The sequence below is a fragment of the Ochotona princeps genome, chromosome 18 (assembly GCF_030435755.1).
Source record: "Ochotona princeps isolate mOchPri1 chromosome 18, mOchPri1.hap1, whole genome shotgun sequence".
Taxonomy (NCBI): domain Eukaryota; kingdom Metazoa; phylum Chordata; class Mammalia; order Lagomorpha; family Ochotonidae; genus Ochotona; species Ochotona princeps.
The window spans coordinates 18,982,796-19,001,938 of record NC_080849.1 but is presented as its reverse complement, the minus strand read 5'-3'; the positions used below and the strand labels follow the sequence as shown (position 1 = coordinate 19,001,938).

Below are 19,143 nucleotides of genomic sequence, written 5' to 3'. Positions count from 1 at the left end.
GGAAGGCAAGCCCACCAAAACGAGTTGTTACCAAAGTTGTAGATCTGGTGGCTACTCCAGTCTCCTTTTCTCTGGCTCCCAAACCAAGGGTTTCCTCCTCCTGTTCGTTTTTTACCAGGGTCGGCCGTGCAGCTAAGGCCCGAAGCACAGCCCAGGAAGCCCGCCGGGAGCGCGAGGCAGGCTCCGTACCCCGCAGCACGTGCGCTCCGAGTACCCCTCACCTCGGTCCTGCGCGGAGCTCGGGAGACGTCCGGTCCCCGCAGTTCCTCTCTACTCCACGGTTGCAGCCCCGCGGGGCTGATCACGGGATGAGGCCGATTTGGGGAAGACCCCGCTTCCTGCCTTCCTCCAAGCACGCTACCTCCATCCTCCCCAGGCACCGCCTTGGACAGAGCCCGAGGGTACACACACAGACCCCGCCACTCCGGGGCAGGGGTGAGGACTCTCGGGAGGGGGCACCCCCTCGGCCCGGCCGGGCTGCTCCGGACTTGGTTGGGAGGGTTCCGCGTAGGAGACGCGCGCGCCCGGCTCCCCAGGTAGGGCTGCCTGGGAGGCGTTGGATATGAGGAGGCCTGTCCCCGCGCGCGCCCGGCCTCGGATCGGCTCGGCCCAGCGGCCCGGCGGCAGCGGGAGGGCGGAGCGGGGGAGCGCGCGGGAGGCGGCCGCCCCGGGGCTGCCCAGGGCCCGGCACCCTCTCGCCGCCGCAGCAGGTGGGGGAGCGGCGGGCCGGAGGCGGGGCCCGGCTCGGGGCGGAGCCGGCGCGGGCGGGGGCGCCGGTCGGAGCCCGAGCCGGAGCCGGAGCCGGAGGAGCGAGCCGGGCTGTCGGGGCGCCCGCGGGAGCTCGCCGCGCGCCGGGACTGGGACCGGCCTGGCCGAGCGCGCCGGCGCTGCGGCCGCAGACAAAGGCGCTGCTCGCGCCCGGGCCGCCGCGCTCCCGGGCTCTGATCGGTAAGTGATTCTTCCAGCGCTCGTGAGCTTCCCGGCTGCCTGTGCCTCCCGGAGTTCCGCGGGCTCCGGAGCAGCCGCGGGAAGAGGAAGAAACGATCCCCCGAATCCCCTTGCCCACCTTAACCGTAAGTCCCCCAAGGCTAAGCACGCCCCCAAACTAGCGAGTTTCTGAGCGGTGACCTATTACTCCCGCGGACGGCGCGCCGCTGTCGTTCCCTGTCGCAGGTTTGGAGGGCAAGGTTGGCCGCGGGGATCCCTCGCGGTTTGCCTCGGGGAGGAGGGGGCGGGCGCCGCAGGGACCCCACCCCTGGGGGCAGAGCCGCGCCTTGGGGGGTCGCGGAGGGGCGGTTCGCACTGCGAGTTCTGATTCGGTTCTTGTTGAAGGGGTTTGGACTCCCCTGTCATCTCCTCCTTCAGCCTCCTGTCCCTCCTCGGTCAAGGGTTAAGGTAGCGACCCCCGCCACCAACTGAGGCGCCCACTGGGTGGCGGGTCTGGAGCCCTGGAGAGCCGAGGAGGGAGCGAGCCGGGCCGCTTCCCCGGCGCGGTGATACCGAGCCCGCTTCTGTGGGGCAGGCGGTGCCACCGAGCAGCAGCGGGGCCGAAGCCCCCTGCGCGCCGGGGTCGGCGCCCCCAGCCTCCTCCCGGCCGCTCTACATCAGTGAAGCCTCGCGAAGGAAGCCCGGAGGCTCCTGCTTTTGTTCTGCAGGCTCCTCTCCGGAATGGCAGACGCCGGGGTGGGCGGATGCCCCAGAGGGGGCTGCGGTGGGAGTTCCAGGTGCAGCCCCGAGGTGATGATTGGAGGCGGATACCCCCCGCCCCTAGACTGGAGCGTAGAACCACCCCCCCAACTCCCCTGGTCAGCTAATGGATACCCGGGACGCCCGGAGTGAACGCGGTGCCCTCCGCGGCCGCTGCTGTCACGCGCCTCTCCTGAGGTCTGGGAAGCGCTACCTTGAGGAGAATTTCCATTCATGGGTTTGTGCTTGGGACTTGACTGATGTCACCCTGGCTTGGGCTCTCGAAGGAGCGCGCTTTTGGAGAGCTGTTTCTTGGGGACCTACGGAGTGCTTCATTTAAAAGATGCTTGTTGAGCACCTGCTGTGTGCAAAGAGGTGGTGCTGCAAACTTTTCAGCTGAGTAACTATGAAGCACCTACTGTGTGCCGCTGTGTGCATCACGTTGTCAGTCTAATACAGGTTGAACTCCTACTATGTTCAAGGTGTGTGTACTGGGACTTTATTGGAGCAGGTATTCACTGAGCACTTACTAACTGCACAGACTTTTGTTGCTCCAAGAGTTGCCCTGCATCCTTAGAGGTGAGGGTGGCTCCTTGAGTCTTCAGCCCCTTTACTTCCTTCTCGCTTTTCGGGGCTGCTTGCTGTGCTGTGTGGGACGTGCTGATTTCCCACAGTTGATTGTCCCTTCGAAGTTTGCTGGGTCACAGGAGCAGAGACACAGAAAAGCCTGTTTTGGAAACTATTTCCCCTTCAGCTGCCTTCTAGATTTTCAGTTCTGTGCACATTTCAATGAAGCAGACTCAGAAAAAGTTACTCTAAGTGGTGGGTGTGTTGCTCATCTTTTTATAGATATCCAATATAGAGGGGTGATGGGATTTTGTGGGTTAAAAGAAAACCCAAAGCAAAAAGTAACTGAATGATTCCTCTGTACAAAGCACTGTCATTGAAGGGATTCAAACACAGGTTAGCAAGGCACGACCCTCACGTTCCAGAGGGATGGAGGATTCATGGTGGGGACAGAACGGAAAAGGCTAGAGAAACTAAGCAAGGGGTGACCTTGGAGGGGTGGGAAGATGGGAGCGTGAAGCTGGCCCTGCTGGATCCCGTTGGTTTTGGGGTGAGAGGATCTTCAAAATCCTGTGTCTGCCCATAAGTTGGGGACATGAGCGGGGGAACCCAGGTGTTACCAGGGTTCTTCCTGCTCAGGAGTCTGACAACCTTGGCACCTGCCAAGAGATCCATTATAATATGCACTTTGTGGTCCCTCAAGCTGTTGGCAACTACTTTGAGTCTTTAAATGTGCTCATGGGTTGTGAGCAGGGAAATGTTGCCGAAAGATGTAGTTTTTGTCCTAAAACAACTTAACAGGGTTCGTGTGTTAGATTCATGCATGACACCTTCGGATGGCATCTAGGAGAAGCTTGGAGTGCATTCCCTCTGAAATTGAGTGACTTGGAACTGTGGTTTATCTTCTATCAAGAGCTGAAAACTCTTCTTTGCCTTGTATGTTTATCTTTTTTTTTTTTTTTTAACCTTGGCCTCCAGCAATTCCTGGTAACAGCTTTATCCCGGCTCCTTGGGACAAAGATTTTTCTTTTCTTCCTGAATTCTTTCTGATCTCCCCTTTACGCTCCCTTTAAAGTACCTTCTCTTATTTGGCTTGTGACCTTGAAATTTCCTGTCAAATCTTTCCTGCAAGCAGGCTCATTTTTAGATCACACATACAAAGAGCTTTCGGTGAGCCCTCGACTGCATGTACTTGCAGGCCCTGTGCTTGCTCGTGAGAAAAGCTGGAGGCTCGCTTTAGCAGTTCTCAGAGAAAGCCAGGTGGCCGTGCAGAATGACGTGGGGGCGCAGAAGGCAAAGGCACACCAGACCTTCCCTTCCAGACCGCGGCAAATGTGCTAGCCAAGGTGTCAAGGCAAACAAACTCTCCTTGGAGCTCTTGAGGAATTTGATATGGCTTCATCTGAGGGTTTGCAATCACTTCACAGAGGAGACCTGAGCCAAGATTTCACCCTGAGTGTGACACCCTGACAGTGTTAGAGGTCACGTGGGGGCGTCTCCCCTCATCCCCCTCCCAAGCCGCCTGGACCAGCTGTGGAGTAGCCCTGCATTCTTTCAAGCATCCTTGCAGTGTTGTCAGCTGGGCTGAACTTGAATGTCCTCTTCTGCCAGGCCTGGAGTGGAACCTGTTGGCCTTTCTGTGTCCTCCTTTCCCCGCAGGCTCCAGTAGAGGGAGTCTGTAAGAAGGTGACAGCTAACCTTAGTGCCCCGATTTCCCATTTCTTCACTCTGTCCCTCTGCTCCTCCTTGGCCGTCCTTGCTTTCTCTCTGAGAGGAGAGATGTTCAACACCTTTCAGGCCACTTGCTGTTGCCTGTGAATGTAGGTCGCTGCATTCTCTGTTTGAGGTGGGGGAGGTCTTTGCTGTTGCTAACCCTTCCTATGGCATGAAGGGTTGTGCCCACCCTGAGGAAGAGGGTGGCAGTCACAGGTGGGAATTGGAGATCATTGGGCAGGCAGAGTCCCTTTCTTGGTGCCCCTGAACTGCTGGCAGTGCCTCCTCACGCGGCCAGTCTTGGTCAGGGTCCTTGCAGCCTCCTGTGAACAATCTGGAACCTTCATTGCCATTGGTCATGGTGTGGTGGTTGATGTCAGACAACAGCGCCGTGTGAGGCATCTGTCAGCCTGGCCTTCATGGGCTCCACACCAAGGGTCGAAGTTTGTCCTTGGGCAGACAGCATCCTTGCTGCTTTTCTGTGCAGACTATTACCAGTATTTTAAAACAGGTGCTCTCAGTTTTGTCATCCACAGGAGTCTGGGATAAGCGGAGCTGTCCAGTGCCTCCTGGGGTGTTTAGCAACAACTTTTGTCTCTACCAGTTAGGTGCCAGTAGCACCTGCCATGTCCTCCCTCCTTAAGGTGTGACAACACAAAAGATCTCTGTTCCTTGTTAAATGTCCTTTGGGAAACAAAATTATCCCTGGTTAAGAACCACTAACCTTGGGCTGCAGCACATTGTGTAACTATGTCCACTTTTCCCAGAGAGGCCTGCTTCCATGTCAACCTAATTTTTATTTTTTAAATAAAGGTGACTTATGAGATGTATAAACAGCTTTGTGAAACTTTTCATATAGATAATCTCATCAGTGATTTATTAAACAAATATTCTTATTGGACCACACATTCTAACCTGGTCATCATACTTAGTGTATATTTTGAGGAACACAAGGAAAGCCAGAAAACCCTCTAGATTCCTCCCCTCCCCTCTGCCTGACAAATGGACTAGAAGCAGTGGTGACACATCCACTCTTGCTGACCATGATGCCCACACGCTTAACCCCACCTGCTGCTTGGGCAGTGGCCAGCAGACACCAAGGGGACAGGGGAGGATGCCATCTGGTGGCACCAGGTGCTTATGGGATTTGAGGGTTCTCTGAGGAGTAGACAAAAGGACAGGGCTTTGCAAGGGTCCCGGGAGAGCCCAGGAGGGGCTGTGAGTTGAGGTTCCGCTCACTTCCCCTTGAAGCTGCAGCTGGGAATGGTCCTGAGGAATGGCTGACTGTGCTGTTAGGAGCTTAGGAACCTCAGAACTTCGAGGAACAATTCCTTCCTGCCTCCCCCTTCTCTTTTTATTTCATCACAGTTTCTCTTCTCCCTGGGAAGCTTGGTTGAAATAACTCCGCTCACTCCTGTGGCAGGAGCAAAGCTAGGCATCTGGGGAGAGGTGTGAGTCATGGCAGGGTATGTGTGTGCTCACGCTTGCGCAAATCTGTTTCCTTTACCTAAAAGTCCTCAGGCCTTTCCAGAGGAAGCAGGAACAGGAGAGGTCTTCTGAGGCCCCAGCAGTCATCTGTCCCTGACTGCTCCGGACTTAGTCTCCTTTTCACCCATACTGGCCCAACAAGAGACAGAGCATGAAGGGAGGAAGATGTTCTGTGGCCCAGCACCTGCTCTGAAGTGAAAATGTAGACTCCATTTTAGCCGAGGAAGATTTCTTCCTCTCAGCACCGACACTCAGCCTTTTCCAATGGCAAACAAAACTGTCATTCATGGCCAAGAAGCAGATATTTTATTTTCTTCTCTTTTCCTTTTCTTTCTTTTCTTAAACACATTTTATTTTTATTGGAAAGGCAGACTTGCAAAGAGAAGGAGGTACAGATAGAAAGATCTTTTATCTGTTGGTTCACTCCCCAAATGGCCACAATGACCAGAGCTGAGCCGATCTCAAGTCAGGAGCCAGGAGCCTCCTCCCAAGCTCTCCTGTGGGTGCAAGGTCCTAAGGCTTTGGGCCATCCTCTTCTGCTTTCCCAGGCCACAGACAGAGAGCTGGATGGGAAGTAGAGCAGCCAGGACACACACCAGTGCCCATATGGGATCCTGGATGTGCAAGGTGAGGATTTAGCTACTGAGCCATTGTTTTGGACTGAAGCAGACCTTTTCATCCATGGCCAGGACTGCTTTTGGGTGGGAGTAGGGGCTGAACAGTCCTATCCCGACTCGGGTGTCAGGATCGCCTCTCTTGGTGATGCTTCTCGGTCCCCATGTTTCCGTTAGGTTCCTGCCCAGGCAGCCACATTTCCAAGCCTCTGATCTCAGCACCAACAGGTGGATTTTCCTCTCATCCCATGCTTCTCCAACTCTCCTCCAAGCTTCCCTCCAAATTTCATGAATCCAAAGAATATTGTTTTAAAGATCTATTTAGTTTTAATTGAAAGCTAGATTAAGAGAGAGAAGGAGGTCTAGGTAGAGAAGTCTTGAAACCACTAGTTCACTCTCCAAAATGGCTGCAACAGCTGTAGCTGAGCTGATCTGAAGCTGGGAGCCAGGAGCATCTTATGGGTCCCCCCATAGGTGAAGAGACTCAAGACCACTGCTTTCTTGGGTCATGAACAGAGGTTGACAGGAAGTGGATCAAAGGGGCCATGAGCCAGCCCCCTGCAGGTGGAGGATTAGCATGCCACACCACTGCACTGGGCTCAGGTTCCTGATTTTAGTTCAACAGCATTGTTCTTGTCCCGTACAAGGTCTCTTTCATCCTTAAACCTGTAGCCTATATATTTCTATTGTCTTCTGCTGTTCCCTAATCCAGAGAATTTTACAATGAGAAAAAACTATGTTTCTTGAGTCAAAAGTTGGGCTTGTCTCCTACCTGGCCAGAGCTCCCGCTGGCTGCTTGTTGGTGGGGTCTTTCCCTGGAGATCTGGGGCTAAGCTGCCCTCTGGGACCTGTGCCGTCTGCTCTGGGCCCTGCAGGTCCTCGTTCAGTCTTCAGACGTGCAGCCCCCCGGCCCTTGGAAAGGGCCTGACCCAGTGAGGCGTTTCCACCAACGTTTTCATGGCCGCTCCCCATGATGAAGCCTTTTGTGTACTCCCAGTGATTTCTCCAGCTGATTAAAAAAAAAATTTAGCTTTACAGAATTGCATACATAGGAAGATATATATATATCTATATATAGATGTAGATATATATGCGTTCGTCTACCACATTGCTAGAAATAGAAAGCCTGCAATCAAACCTTAATAACCACCCATAAAGGAAAAAAAACAAAACACAACCTGGCCGTTGAGTTCCTTGGAAGAAGTGATAATGACTTAATTAATTTGGAAGAGACAGATTTTCTATTCTCCTGGAAGAGGTACCCCGTCTCTGATTATTTTGTGGAGGCAGAAAGTCATAGCTGTCATCAGAATTTATGAACCATGACGTGTAAAAACTCTTGAGCCTGAAATGATGTAAATTAATTCCTCCAGCATGATTCACTGTAAGTACAAGCCCAGATTTATTTATCAGTCACTCGGGCTATTAGGCTAATTTTTCGAAAGAGGTACGCAGTGTAGTTATTTGAGACCCACCAGGGCTATTTTCTGTATTTCTTCTATTCAGATTTTCCGTTTATTTAGATTTGATTTTTTCCACAATCGGAGACCGTCTTGTCTGCTCTGGAGAGACAGAATACTGTAGTTTCAGTAACACGTGTGAAAGCCGCAGGTAACGCCAAGGTAGCCGAGCACACTTCTGCACTCACGCGAGGCCAGGCTCTTGTGTGTGGTCGTTCCTTTTTACCCAGTGCCCAGTTTGTTTTAGAAAACTCAGAACAGTAAAGAGGCAGAGCTCTTTGTGCAGAAAGAGGCAGAGGATTTTGGAAATCTGCCATGATTTTCTTCATCAGAGGAGAAGAGGGGAGGTGATGGTTGTCAGTCAACTAGAAAGAGGCAGTGAGACACACAGAATCAAGGGTGACTGTGGTGGGCTGCAGTGAGCTGTTCAGGCTGCAGGATGGAAAAAGAAGGAGTTTTTCCTCTAGTTCTGACACCCGCGAGTGCAGAACAGAGGGCTGTAGGGACTGTTCCACCTGCTATGTAAGAAAGCCAGTGAAACCTACGCCAGCCGGAGGGTTGGCAGAAGAGCGTTAGGGGCACCTGCTGGGAGTGAGACCCGTGTCTGGTCAGCAGCTCTGGATCCTGCTCAGAATGACAGCAGTGGCCACAGTGAAGACATGGGCTGCTTTTAGGACGCTGGGCTGCCCGCTTCACCTGGAAGTCACAGACTGCCTCATTCAGGCCTCTGCAGGTATCCAAAGAGCCCGGAATGGCCAGCATTTTAGTAGCGACTTTGTTGTTTTTTCTGTGAGCCCTTCCAGTTTTGTTTCCCGACATCACAGTTTTCACTGAGCACCTGTATGCCTAGAGTAAGCCAAGGCCGGGTCCTGGACCCTGGACTGTAGTCTTGGTGGCACATTAAACTCCTCAGAGCGGCGTTGGAAAACTTGTGTGGCCCAGACTTTTGTGCTAAACCCTGTAGTGGTGCTGTGCTCCAGTGGGTCTGCCGGGATCTGCTGGCACCTCTGCCTCTCATCCTCTGGATATGCCTTGTCCCTTAGGGAAGAATAAGCAGGCACCAGCTCTGGAATACTCAAGTCCTCAGCTTTAGCCTTATGTGAACTCTGTGCAGCTCAGCAAGTGTATGTTCAGAGCGTTCCCCTCTGCAGGGCTTAGTGGTGAGGGAGCTCCCCTTCCCCGCTCTCTGGGAGCCTGGTCAGAGCACACAGCATGTGTTGCCTGGTTTCCTTTGTTCCCTGGGTGGTTCTTGTTCAGTCCCGGGGAAGCAGAGGGCAAGTCTTTGTGCTGCGTCGGCTCCCCACTTCCCGGGGAAGGCAGGTGTTTTCAACAGTGCAGAGGCCCAGCAGGCCTGGAAAGGGGGCCAGGGTGGCCTGGCGGGAATTGGCTGCAGCCCTGCCACCTGGGCAGAATCTGAGCTGCTGCTGGTGATTTGGTGGGAGGTCTTAGAGCACGGTGGGTGTTGTGTCTAAATATTGGATACTCTATAGAACCATCTGGGGATGCCCCAGTTTCTGACTCGGGAGGAGCTATACCCCTGAGAACTTGCATTATCAGTATATTGGAGAGGCAGAGGAGGAGAAAGAGAGATTGTTCATCTGCTGGATAACACCCTAAGAGCTTGCAATGACCAGGACGGGGTCCCAGAGAAGCCAGGAGTGATGGACCAGACATACAATGTTGTTCTACTCTTGCTCTGTAGAGGGCGCACTTGCGACTTCCATGGGACACATATGGGCAGGAGGGAGAGTGGTTCAGGGGAGGGGCTTCTTGGGGTTTCTGGGGGAGGCGAGGGGTAAAACTCCAGGAACAATGCAGGTGAAGGATAGTGAGAACACTAGGAAAGCCTTGTGTGGGAACCATGATTAGGATGAGTGGAGTAACATTTGACCAGGAGGAGAGAGCTTAAGATGGACTAGCAGGTGGAGGTCCATCATAAGATGAGGACTGTGGGCTGACCTGCAAGTGGGGGAGTTGGTGAGAAGTGAAAGCAGGTGAGGAAGGGGATCAGATTTGCATGCTCAGTGCCTGCCAACAAAGAGGAAGTGGAGGGGAAACGCTCCTGCAGAGCTGTAAGAGGTGGGCGCCCATGTGAGAACCGGACTTGCTGTCATCTGGTGTTTGCATCACCCCTGCCCAGGATTCCCAACTGATTAGCTCCTCTTCAGCAAGCACTCGTTCCCTGCTCCCTCTGCCCAAATGTGGGTTTCAAAGGAAAATGAAGGTAAAACAAATGCCAAAGGCAGCCTAGGAACAGGTGAGTTTAAACACAACCATGTAAGGGGCAGGTGTGGAAGGGATTGGGCAGCCTAGATAAGGGGAGGGAGAGACTGTCCTCTGCCCGTTGTGTGTCCACTGGGGAGCTCAGCTTCCTGCTTCAGCTCCTCCCTAGAGAACACATGACAAGCCACCTGCTGGCAACCACATTTCCCCACCTCTCAGCCCCATGTTTTCCCCACCTCCCACCATGTTTGGGATTTGCTCAGAGCAGTCTCCCAGGTTCCTACACCCTCAGGAAGACTCTAGTGGGGGACCATAGCGCTGCCCTGGACAGGTAAGATGCGCCTTTACTCCCATGGTTGCAAAGTGGTTGTGCATGGACACAATTAAGAAGGGAACCACAGTGAGTGGACTGATAGCTGGGTCAGGACAAGTGCAGAATAAGTTGGAGAGGGGAGTGAGTTCTCATCTGTGCCTGGTCCGTCGTGGGAGAAATCCACAGTGATGGATCACCCTTGTGGTATTTCTCACTTCAGTCTGATAATGAAAATTTGATTTGTGGTTTCCTCTCCTAGGGCTCTTCGATCCCATAGTAATTGATACATCTGCAGCAAATGGCCTTCCAGGACATTAATCCTGGTAGCCATCATAGCGCCCAGGGAGCCCCACCACTCCTGGGGCTCCCTTCCTCCACCAGGCTTTGGGGTCTGCAGCAGAGGTCATGTGGAATAGGTTGATGGCTGTGTTGACAATGGAGTTTTTGCTCTTGCCAGAATGACACCCAGGCTTGAAGGTCATATGACCTTCAAGGTGAAGGTGCCTTTGCTATGTCAGACCTACCAGCAGATATGGGGTAGACTGCCTCAGGTAGGAAGGTGGACAAGAGCAGAAGGGAGCAGCTGTGACCGCTGTCCGTTTTGGTCCTGGCCAGTGGAAAAGATGCAAGTTGGATGCTTTGCCCAGGGTCACTCCAGACATTCTTCTAATGGCATCCCCAATTGGGCTTCTCTGACTGGGGGCTGCTGATAAGTGGCCAGCTGTCCAAGGGGATAATCATCAACCTTGGGGCTAAGGCAGGGCTGTCTTTCTCCTGAGTTCATCTGCTGGCTCTTTCGGTGAGCACCATCTTGGAATTCCATACCTTGGGTCATTTGAGAGAGTTTTGCCTCTTTCTCTTTCCCATGGTATGTACTGTCAGCACTGCTCTCCTGGAGAATAAGAGCTGCCTCCATGTCTAACAAGGTCAATGATGCTAGTTTTATCTCAGCTACTTAGTAAATCTATGACAAAACTTCCTTTCTTCTCTACTCTCGCTTCCCACCATAGTTGTCATGTACCTGGGTGGTTGATTGGGATGCCTGGAGATCTCTTGGCCCTTATCTCAACATCTGCTTATCCTGTGTCCATTAAATATAGCCCATGCCTCTCACCTTGTAGTGACCCAGCAGGACTGCCTAATGCATTGGTTCATCCTTCCTGTGAGCTAGATGTCTATCATGATTTGCATGCATTCCAGGTCCATCCTCTGAATATCTCGCTTGTGCTGTTGCTTTAAGAAAAGTGGGGAAGCAAAACGTCTGGCTTATCTGTTCCTGCACAGTGATTTCAGAAGCTTCAGACAGTAAGTGTTCATCCTTTTATGGTTTCTCTGGTCAGGAATTGGGGGTCTAGCTCAGGGTCTCTTATGAGGATGCTGTTGGCCGCAACTGCAGGTGTCTGGAGGCTCTGTTGCTGGGGACGGTAGGCAGCTGTTGCCTGGAGGCTTCCATTCCTGTTCATGCCAGCCTCAGCATGGCATACCATGTGGTTGTTGGCTTCCCCAGTGGTCAGTGCAGCCAGAAGGTTGCAGTGCAGTGTTAATGATCAAGCCCTGAAATTGCACACTGTTATTCTCAATTCCTTTTATCCTTAGAAATGAGTCAGTAGAAGCTGATGCTGTGGTGCTGTGGAGTTCAGCTGCTGCTTGTGATGCCAGCATCTCATATCCTAGTGCCAGTTTGAGTTCTGGCTGTCCTGCTTCTCATCCAACCAATTTCCTACTAATTCATCTAGGGAGACAGTAGATAATGGCTTCAGCACCTGGGACCTGCCACCCATGTAGAAGGTCTGCATGGAATTTCTGGCTCCTGGCTTCAACCTGATCCATTCCTGGCTATTACAGACATTATGGATTGAACCAACCAATAGAAGTGTTCTCTCTCTGTCTCTCCCTGTCTCTCTTGCTAGGGTGCATGCCCCAGGGATTCTGATATAATTGGTTGGGATTGTCATCCACAGTTAGACTGACATTTTAAAAATACCCCAAGGGATTCTATTGTTCCTGCTGTGAACAGGTAGGTGGTGTAGTGTTTTCATCAGCTGTCCTTCACTGAGCCTTGATAGGACTATTCCTAGTTTGCTACTGTACAGGTTCATCCAAAGCTGACCCTTGAGGACAATTCCTGTCTTTCACTGTATTCTCTGCTGGAAAGGAGAGGGCCTATCCATTTCTCATCCCCGCCTCTTGCTTTTAACTCTGCATGGTAGTGGGTTCTTGGTCATGTCTGGTTTTTGCCATTGAGCAAGCTGAATGCTACCTGAGAGTTACCTATAACGCGCAGGAATCTGTGCGCTTGCCTGTATTTCTACCACGGTGCCCCAGGGTTCTCTTCTGTCTCAATGCCAACTTACATACATAAGCTATGAGTGCTCAGTAATGGGCTTGGTGAGTGAGGGTGACCATCTCAGCAACGACTAACACTGTTCATGGAAACAAGCTGAGGACATTCCTCTGTAACGGTAGGGGCACCTTATGTCTGCCCGCGAAAGGCATGGATGAAATCACTGAACAGTATTGTGCAAATGAGTCTATAAAAAATTTCATGAGATATTTTTTCTGTGTTGGAAAATAATTTCTGAGCAAGCTTTTAATTGATTTCAGTTTGTCACTGCTGCTGGATTTGGCTAGATCGGCTTAACTAAGAGACCTTCAGTAATTACCAGCTGTCATATTTTAAACAAATTACACATAGCTAGCAGTCCTATAAGACATGCTAATTGTAAAGGGGGGTTAATTAAAAAACGAAAGTGAAAAACCATTTCCTTCTGCTTAATAAGAAAGCAAACTAAAAGCCATCTGAGTTCTTGGTGCTGAAGTGATGAAAGCTGTTGGATGTGGAGGACGTGACTGCTACACCTGCTACATGGTATTTGGAGCTAGGCAGGTGCCGCTTCAGAGTTCCAGAGGGAGATGGAGTTGACAGGATATGGTCATAGGTAGGGACTCTTGTGGTTGTGGCAGCTAAGAAGGCTGGGGACGAGTTGCTGCAGAATGGAGACCCTGGTATGTCCATAGTGTGGCTTAGGCCAAGTGAAGGCCTCAGTCTAGGGAACTCCCGAGCCAGGTACAGGTGTGAGTCGTGGAACCTAAGGCCAGCAACTAACGTCCAGAGTCAAGCAGGTCCCAGCTCCTAGGCAAGAGATCAGGTCACCTTCTGTACTGCATCTCGCCAGCCTATGTGCAGGGGCTGGTTTTCCCACTCAGTGCACTGGGATTGCTGATATTGACCTGAGACACAGACATAATCAGCATAAGGCTTTTCCAGGTTTCTGTTGTTCGTGAATCCAGTCTGGCCATCACAGCAGGTCACTCAATTTATTTGAGCCCCAGAGTCTTCATCTGTAAATACAAAGTAATAATGATGGAACTTTTCTGAGGAAGAAATAAGGTAATCCACATAAAACCCTTGGAACATTCCTGGACGCCTGGTAGGCTCTCGGTGTAGTTTAGCCATTTTAATGGATGTGTTTGTTTTCTTTCTCCTTATTATGTCACTTGCATATCTACTGAGCCGTGTTGCCAAAGCCTCATTCCAGACAAGTATTTCTACATAGTTTTGAGAAGATAAAACTCATTTCTCAACTGTTCACTTCCATCTTGGAAGAATCTGGGGACTGTGATTTATATACCATTGCCATCTGGTGGTGACACCCTCAAATTGCAGGTTTTTTTTTTTTTTTTTTTTTTGAGGGATAGATAAAAAAATTTTTTTTTTCTTAAATTATTGCTCTGATTTTCCACGATACACTTTTGTAGGCACAGGGATTTCCCTCTTTCCCTCCCCTTTCTCCTTCTTTATTTTCCTCTCCCAATATTTTTCTCCTTATAGTTACAGTAGTATAGTCCTTTAGTAAGTTATAAGCTTAACATTTTGCTATTTAAGTACATCATGGAATTGTAGGTGTAGAAAAAGATAGAAAATTTACTGTCCTATTGACGAAGTATATTTAATTGTTTCATGGGAGCCCTCTTCTTATTTGGGAGTAGAGATGCCTACTGTGACATATTTTCATTTCCCAGTGTGCTTGTCTTTATTATACAGTTTGTCTATGAGAATATGTGTGCATACTTGCTCACCTATATATTTATTTGTTTTGTATCTTTTTCAAAAGTTTCAATCTGAAAAATGCAATTATGAAATAACAGCTAAAAGTTTCATCATATGTTTCAACATTTAACATACTCCACAAGAAATCTGTAGAGTGGGGTGGATGTGCCACTCTATAAAGATAAATAGAAGAGACTGTTAACATGTGAATGTTTGTGTCCACTCCCAATTCGTGTGTCACAACCTCGTCTGACTGCAGAGGTGGGGTTTTGGAAGGGGATTTGGTCTTGCAGACCATGGTGCATGAATGTGGCTGGTGCTCCATGGGAAGGGCTGAGAGTGCATTCACCCCTTTTGGTAGGGGAGGGCATCCTGAAGGCACCGTCTCTGGGGACAGTGAATTCACCAGCACCTTGAGCTGGCAATTTATGTAGTTTATGAGCCATCCGGGCTGAAGCAGTTTGTCATCACAAACCCCCACACTGAGACTGAGACTTGCCCCAAGTGTGGGGCGAGTTGAAAGGTCAGGAGTCGTAAGGGGAGCTTGGCCCTTCCGCGTCTCCGCTGCTGGTGCTTGCCTGATGTCAGGCGTAGCCCATATCCGAAGCCATGTGTGGTCGGTGCTTCCAAATGGTGTCAATCAAAGGAAGTAGGAGGACTTCCCAAGAGACTTCTCAACTCTCTTGTTGAGCAAGATTTTTTAGGATTGAAGATTGTCTGGACTATTGGAGATGCTGTTGGTGTCAGTATTGCTGTGTCCTTGTTGCGATAGGACACACAGTGCCAATTCGGTTATTTACGGCTCTGCCACAAACCATCCCAATACGTGATGTCTTAAAATAACAGTGATTAATCATTTTTCATTATTTTATAACTTGAGCAGTGCATGGCTCTCAGTCACTAGGAAGGCTGGGACGGCTGGGACGGCTGGGATGGGCCCAAAGGTCCAGGCAGGCTTTACTTGCTCATCTCACAGCTCCAAGCCACTGCTGTGACCTCTGGGTGTCTGACCTGGGCATCCTCACTGCTAGGTAGTCTCACAGACTGACTTCTGAGGGAGTCTATTTGTCAGCTGTTTGTTACTGCAACAAACTACCTAGAAAGAATTAAATCTGTTGATTGGCTAAGATCTAGTTTGGTCACAGTTTGGAAGTTCAAGCCCAAGTCTAAGTGACTCCATTTAGTCTGATGAGAGCAGCACCTGAGCGTGGAACATGGTTCGGAGGAAGGATCCCAGGGCAGGTCAGGAAGCCAAGAGGACGGTTGGGCCTGACTTGCACTTACATAACCATCCTGCTCAGGAGACCTGTTGCCCAGGGTTAGGCTCACAGTGAGCCAAGGACCTCCCTCGAGGCCCAGATCTGGAATGTGCCATACCATCATAGCCAGATAAGCTTTCTACCCTTTTAGTGCCATTAACCTGTGACTTTACCTTTGAAAATCTTGCAGGTGTTTGGGAGCCAAATCATGTGGGAGCTGTAACAGGAAGGGAGCGGAATTTGCTAGTTCTCTTAGCACCTGGACTCAGAAGTCCTAGAGTAAGCAAAGTTCCCACCACCTTCAGAGCAAGTCACAAGACTGGTCCAGGGAGGGGAACTAGTCACCAACCTTCATCTCGTGTGTGTAATAGGAGGCCAGTATGTACAGTGACATGGGATGCTGTCAGCAGCATTGTTAGCAGTTTTCCTGCTACAGTAGCATTCACAGGTCTGCTCTCTGTGAGGAGCCTGGTGCTTCTGCTGGCATGTAGCAGCCCTATGTAGAGATGTGAGTCTACTGTACCCACCAGTTATACACAGGGCACCCCTCAGGAATAGCAGGTTCAACCCAAGGTAAAAATATGGTGGAGGAATAACCCTTGTAGCTGCTGATGGTCCATGTCCCTTTTTCGGTTGCCTGTTTGATACAGGAATCATGATTTTGGTCCTGAAGATTACTTTGTACACCTAACCCAAAAGTCAGTTTAAACTGGCATATATGGGTAGAGAAATATTTGGATACATGGCCAAAACGTTAGCTCATTAGATGGTAGAAAGATACTACTTTTTGTGCATGATAATGGTGTGTCCAGAGCCTTATGTACCCAAATCATGGTTCAGATCTAAATAATCTAGTCAAATTTGTGCTTCTCCAGTTGCTGCCTGTGGCTGGAAAATGGCTCTCTTTCAGTTCCAGTTCATCTAGCCAAATAAATCCTTTGTAAGCAAGCTTTTGTGAGTTCATAATTGCCTTGAGAGAATTGGGTATAAGAGTTCAAGTTGCAATTAACGGAGACTTCACAGCTGGGGCTCCTGTTCTCCGTGTTGTCCTATTGTCTGTGGATGCCTGTTGCCAGTAGATCTGTAGCTGGGATGGATTATTAGGCCTGAATTTCATAGCTACTGCATAGGATAATGATCACCACTCCCTTGCAAAAGGAAGGAGACTGAGGTCCAGGCACTTTACAGACTTGGTCGATCAAGGAGTGGTTTATCCGGTTCTCTCGTCCAGTGTTTCTCTTCCATGCTTTCCCGCCTGTCATGTGCTTACCTGAATGCCCAGGGTCGAGCTGACCAGCTGTGATGAGGGAGAAGCAATTCTGGGGACTACATCCTGTGTTAATAGCTTCCTGAAGCCCTTGACTGTGAAATAAAGACAAAGATACTCTGATTTGTACTTGATTTTCAGATAGCAGTGTAAAAACTTACTATTTGCCGCAGTTGGAGGGATTACTGGGAAATATATTTTTACCCATTCTGCTAGTGACCTTCTCCTTGGAGGAGGGTTTTGGCTTCTTTGGCCATGGATTTGAGCATCATGTGGGAGAGGTCTGTGACCAGCACTCTGTCAGTGGCCAAACCATTTCTGTGACTGCTCGCTTGGATCAGAGCTGGCCTGGAGATGGACAGTTCCAGGCCCTATTAGTGGTCTTAGAGACTGTGAGTCTAGCTCAGAACACCAAATAAGTTAATGAGGAAACTTTCTCAATAGCAGCTAATTGACTTTCCTGCTGGGCTTAATCTAGATCTGAAAGGTAAACACAGGCGTTTCATTGGAGTGGAATAATAATATTATACCGTATGGGAAAATGAGAGCATGGATTAGCAATCCTTTTGCCCTTGGACTTCATCAAAGCTTTGGTGCAAGCTGTGCAGACATGGGGGAGGATGCGTTTCATATTCTTAAAGATGGTCCCAGTACAGCTTGTCACCCGGGCATCATTAATGTCCCCATTCCCTCTCTAAGTGTTCAGGTTTGGGTGGCAGTCACGTGATCCCCAAAACACAGAGCTCAGCTTAGCGTAATTCTCCTTCTGGATCAGGCAGTAACACCTTCAGGGAAACAGCTACATGAGCAGTGTGGGTTTCATCCCTTTTGACACTAGAGTTTGAAATCCTGACAATTTTTCCCTGAAAGTGTTTTTTGAATGTGATCATGCTGGCCTGTCTCCAGCTGACTTTTGATTTTTAAGATTTGTTTATTTGAAATACAGTTACACACACACACACACACACACACACACACACACACACACACATCTTCCAACTGTTTGTTTGCTTCTCAAATGGCCATGATGGCAGCCAGGCCTGGGCCAGGTTGAAGCAAAGGCTCCATATGGATCCCCCATCTGAGTGTCAGGGGCCTAAGCACTTGGGTAAACTTGACTGCTCTCCTCCCCTCATGCATTAGGGAGCTGGATTGGATGCAGATCAAGCTAGAACTTGAACCCATGCTCCTGTATGGGATTCCAGTGTAGCAGGTGATGACTTGACCATCTGAGCCATGACATCAACCCCGGCTTTGCACACGAAAAGGGGTGAGGGCTGGCTAGTAGTGCCTGATTCTTCATGGGTGACCTGGTAAAGTCATCCTCCTCATTGTTGAATTTACTGTGTTTGATACTTAGTGCATTAGTTCTTGTGGTGCCTGGTAGTTTTTTTTTTTTTTTTCTCACATCGACTGCACAGAAGGAGAGGAAGTGGAGGTATAGAGGCTCAACAAAGGACTTAGAATCCACAGCTTAGGACCTCACTGGAACTGAAGCCCAAACCTCCCACCTTCATAGTCACTCGTCTTTCTCCTCATCCTACCTCCTGAAGCCAATAGTCGCTTGATTTGGGGGTATATATGGTGACTTCAGATGTCTCTGTAGCATCCTGTCCTATTTAGGACCCAGTGAAGTGGATGAGAATATAGCAGGCTGACCTGTTACTCTAACGGGGGTGGGAAACCTTTTTGTTTCCTGCCAAAGGCCATTTGAATATTTAGAACATCATTCATGGGCCATACAAAATTACCACCTTTACACATTAGCTTACTACAGATTTATTGAATTTCAGGCTTTGCCTGTGATTGCTTGGGTGGGGACACACCAAATGATTTTGTGGGTCTTATCATACATGACCCATGACCCGGGTGTATCCCACCCTTGCTCCAGAATGTGCAGTATTGCCAGATTGTTCACCTGTACGGCTGAGGAACAGCCTCGTAAAACAAGCCTTACATTTGTAAGGTGCATTTATGGTCTGTAAAGCATTTTTTACAAGCAGTATCTGCTTGTGGCATCTGTTAGGTGCCTTGGAAGGACAAGTACAGGTGAAGGTCAAGATTTCTCACAACTGTTTCCCTAACAGAAGGAAAGAAGAGGCTGGGAAAGGCAAAGGAAATTGCTCAAGGTTACAGAAGAGGGTAAATGGCATCGTGCGGCCCAAGATCCGTGCTGTTGACATCTGCTCCTCTCTGGGCTCCTCATCCTGGGTTCAGGGGACTTCCATGCCTGGTTCTCAAACTTGACTCTCAGGCCAGCAGAGCTCGTAACAAGTACCTCATGCAATGCTGAGATGATTTTCTTAGTGAGAGGTGGGCCAAGAATGGTCTTTAGCCACTGCAGTGGCTTAGGGCACAGCCGACTTATATCTGGCATGAGTAATTTTAATGGTCTAACAAGACCAAAAAATCCTGGGAAGTTAATGAAGCATGTTTAAAGGAGGCGAGTGGGCAGGAGGCCGTTAGAGAAGGAGTGACACTGTTTGGAAGGGGTGTGGCTCC

At 50.0% G+C, this 19,143-nt stretch overlaps 1 protein-coding gene across 3 annotated transcripts in view; it reads left to right on the top strand.

Annotated features, from left to right (window-relative positions):
- Nucleotides 1–789: 789 nt before the first annotated feature.
- The window catches only part of MAPK4 (mitogen-activated protein kinase 4), a 107,379-nt gene continuing 89,025 nt past the window's right edge, over nt 790–19,143 (top strand). For 2 of the 3 annotated variants that reach the window (XM_058676929.1, XM_058676927.1), the window contains exon 1: nt 790–948. The gene's annotated coding sequence lies outside the window, so the exon portion shown is untranslated. Of the gene's footprint in view, nt 1,074–19,143 lie in introns of all 3 variants that reach the window. The other variant, XM_058676928.1, reaches the window with a different exon arrangement.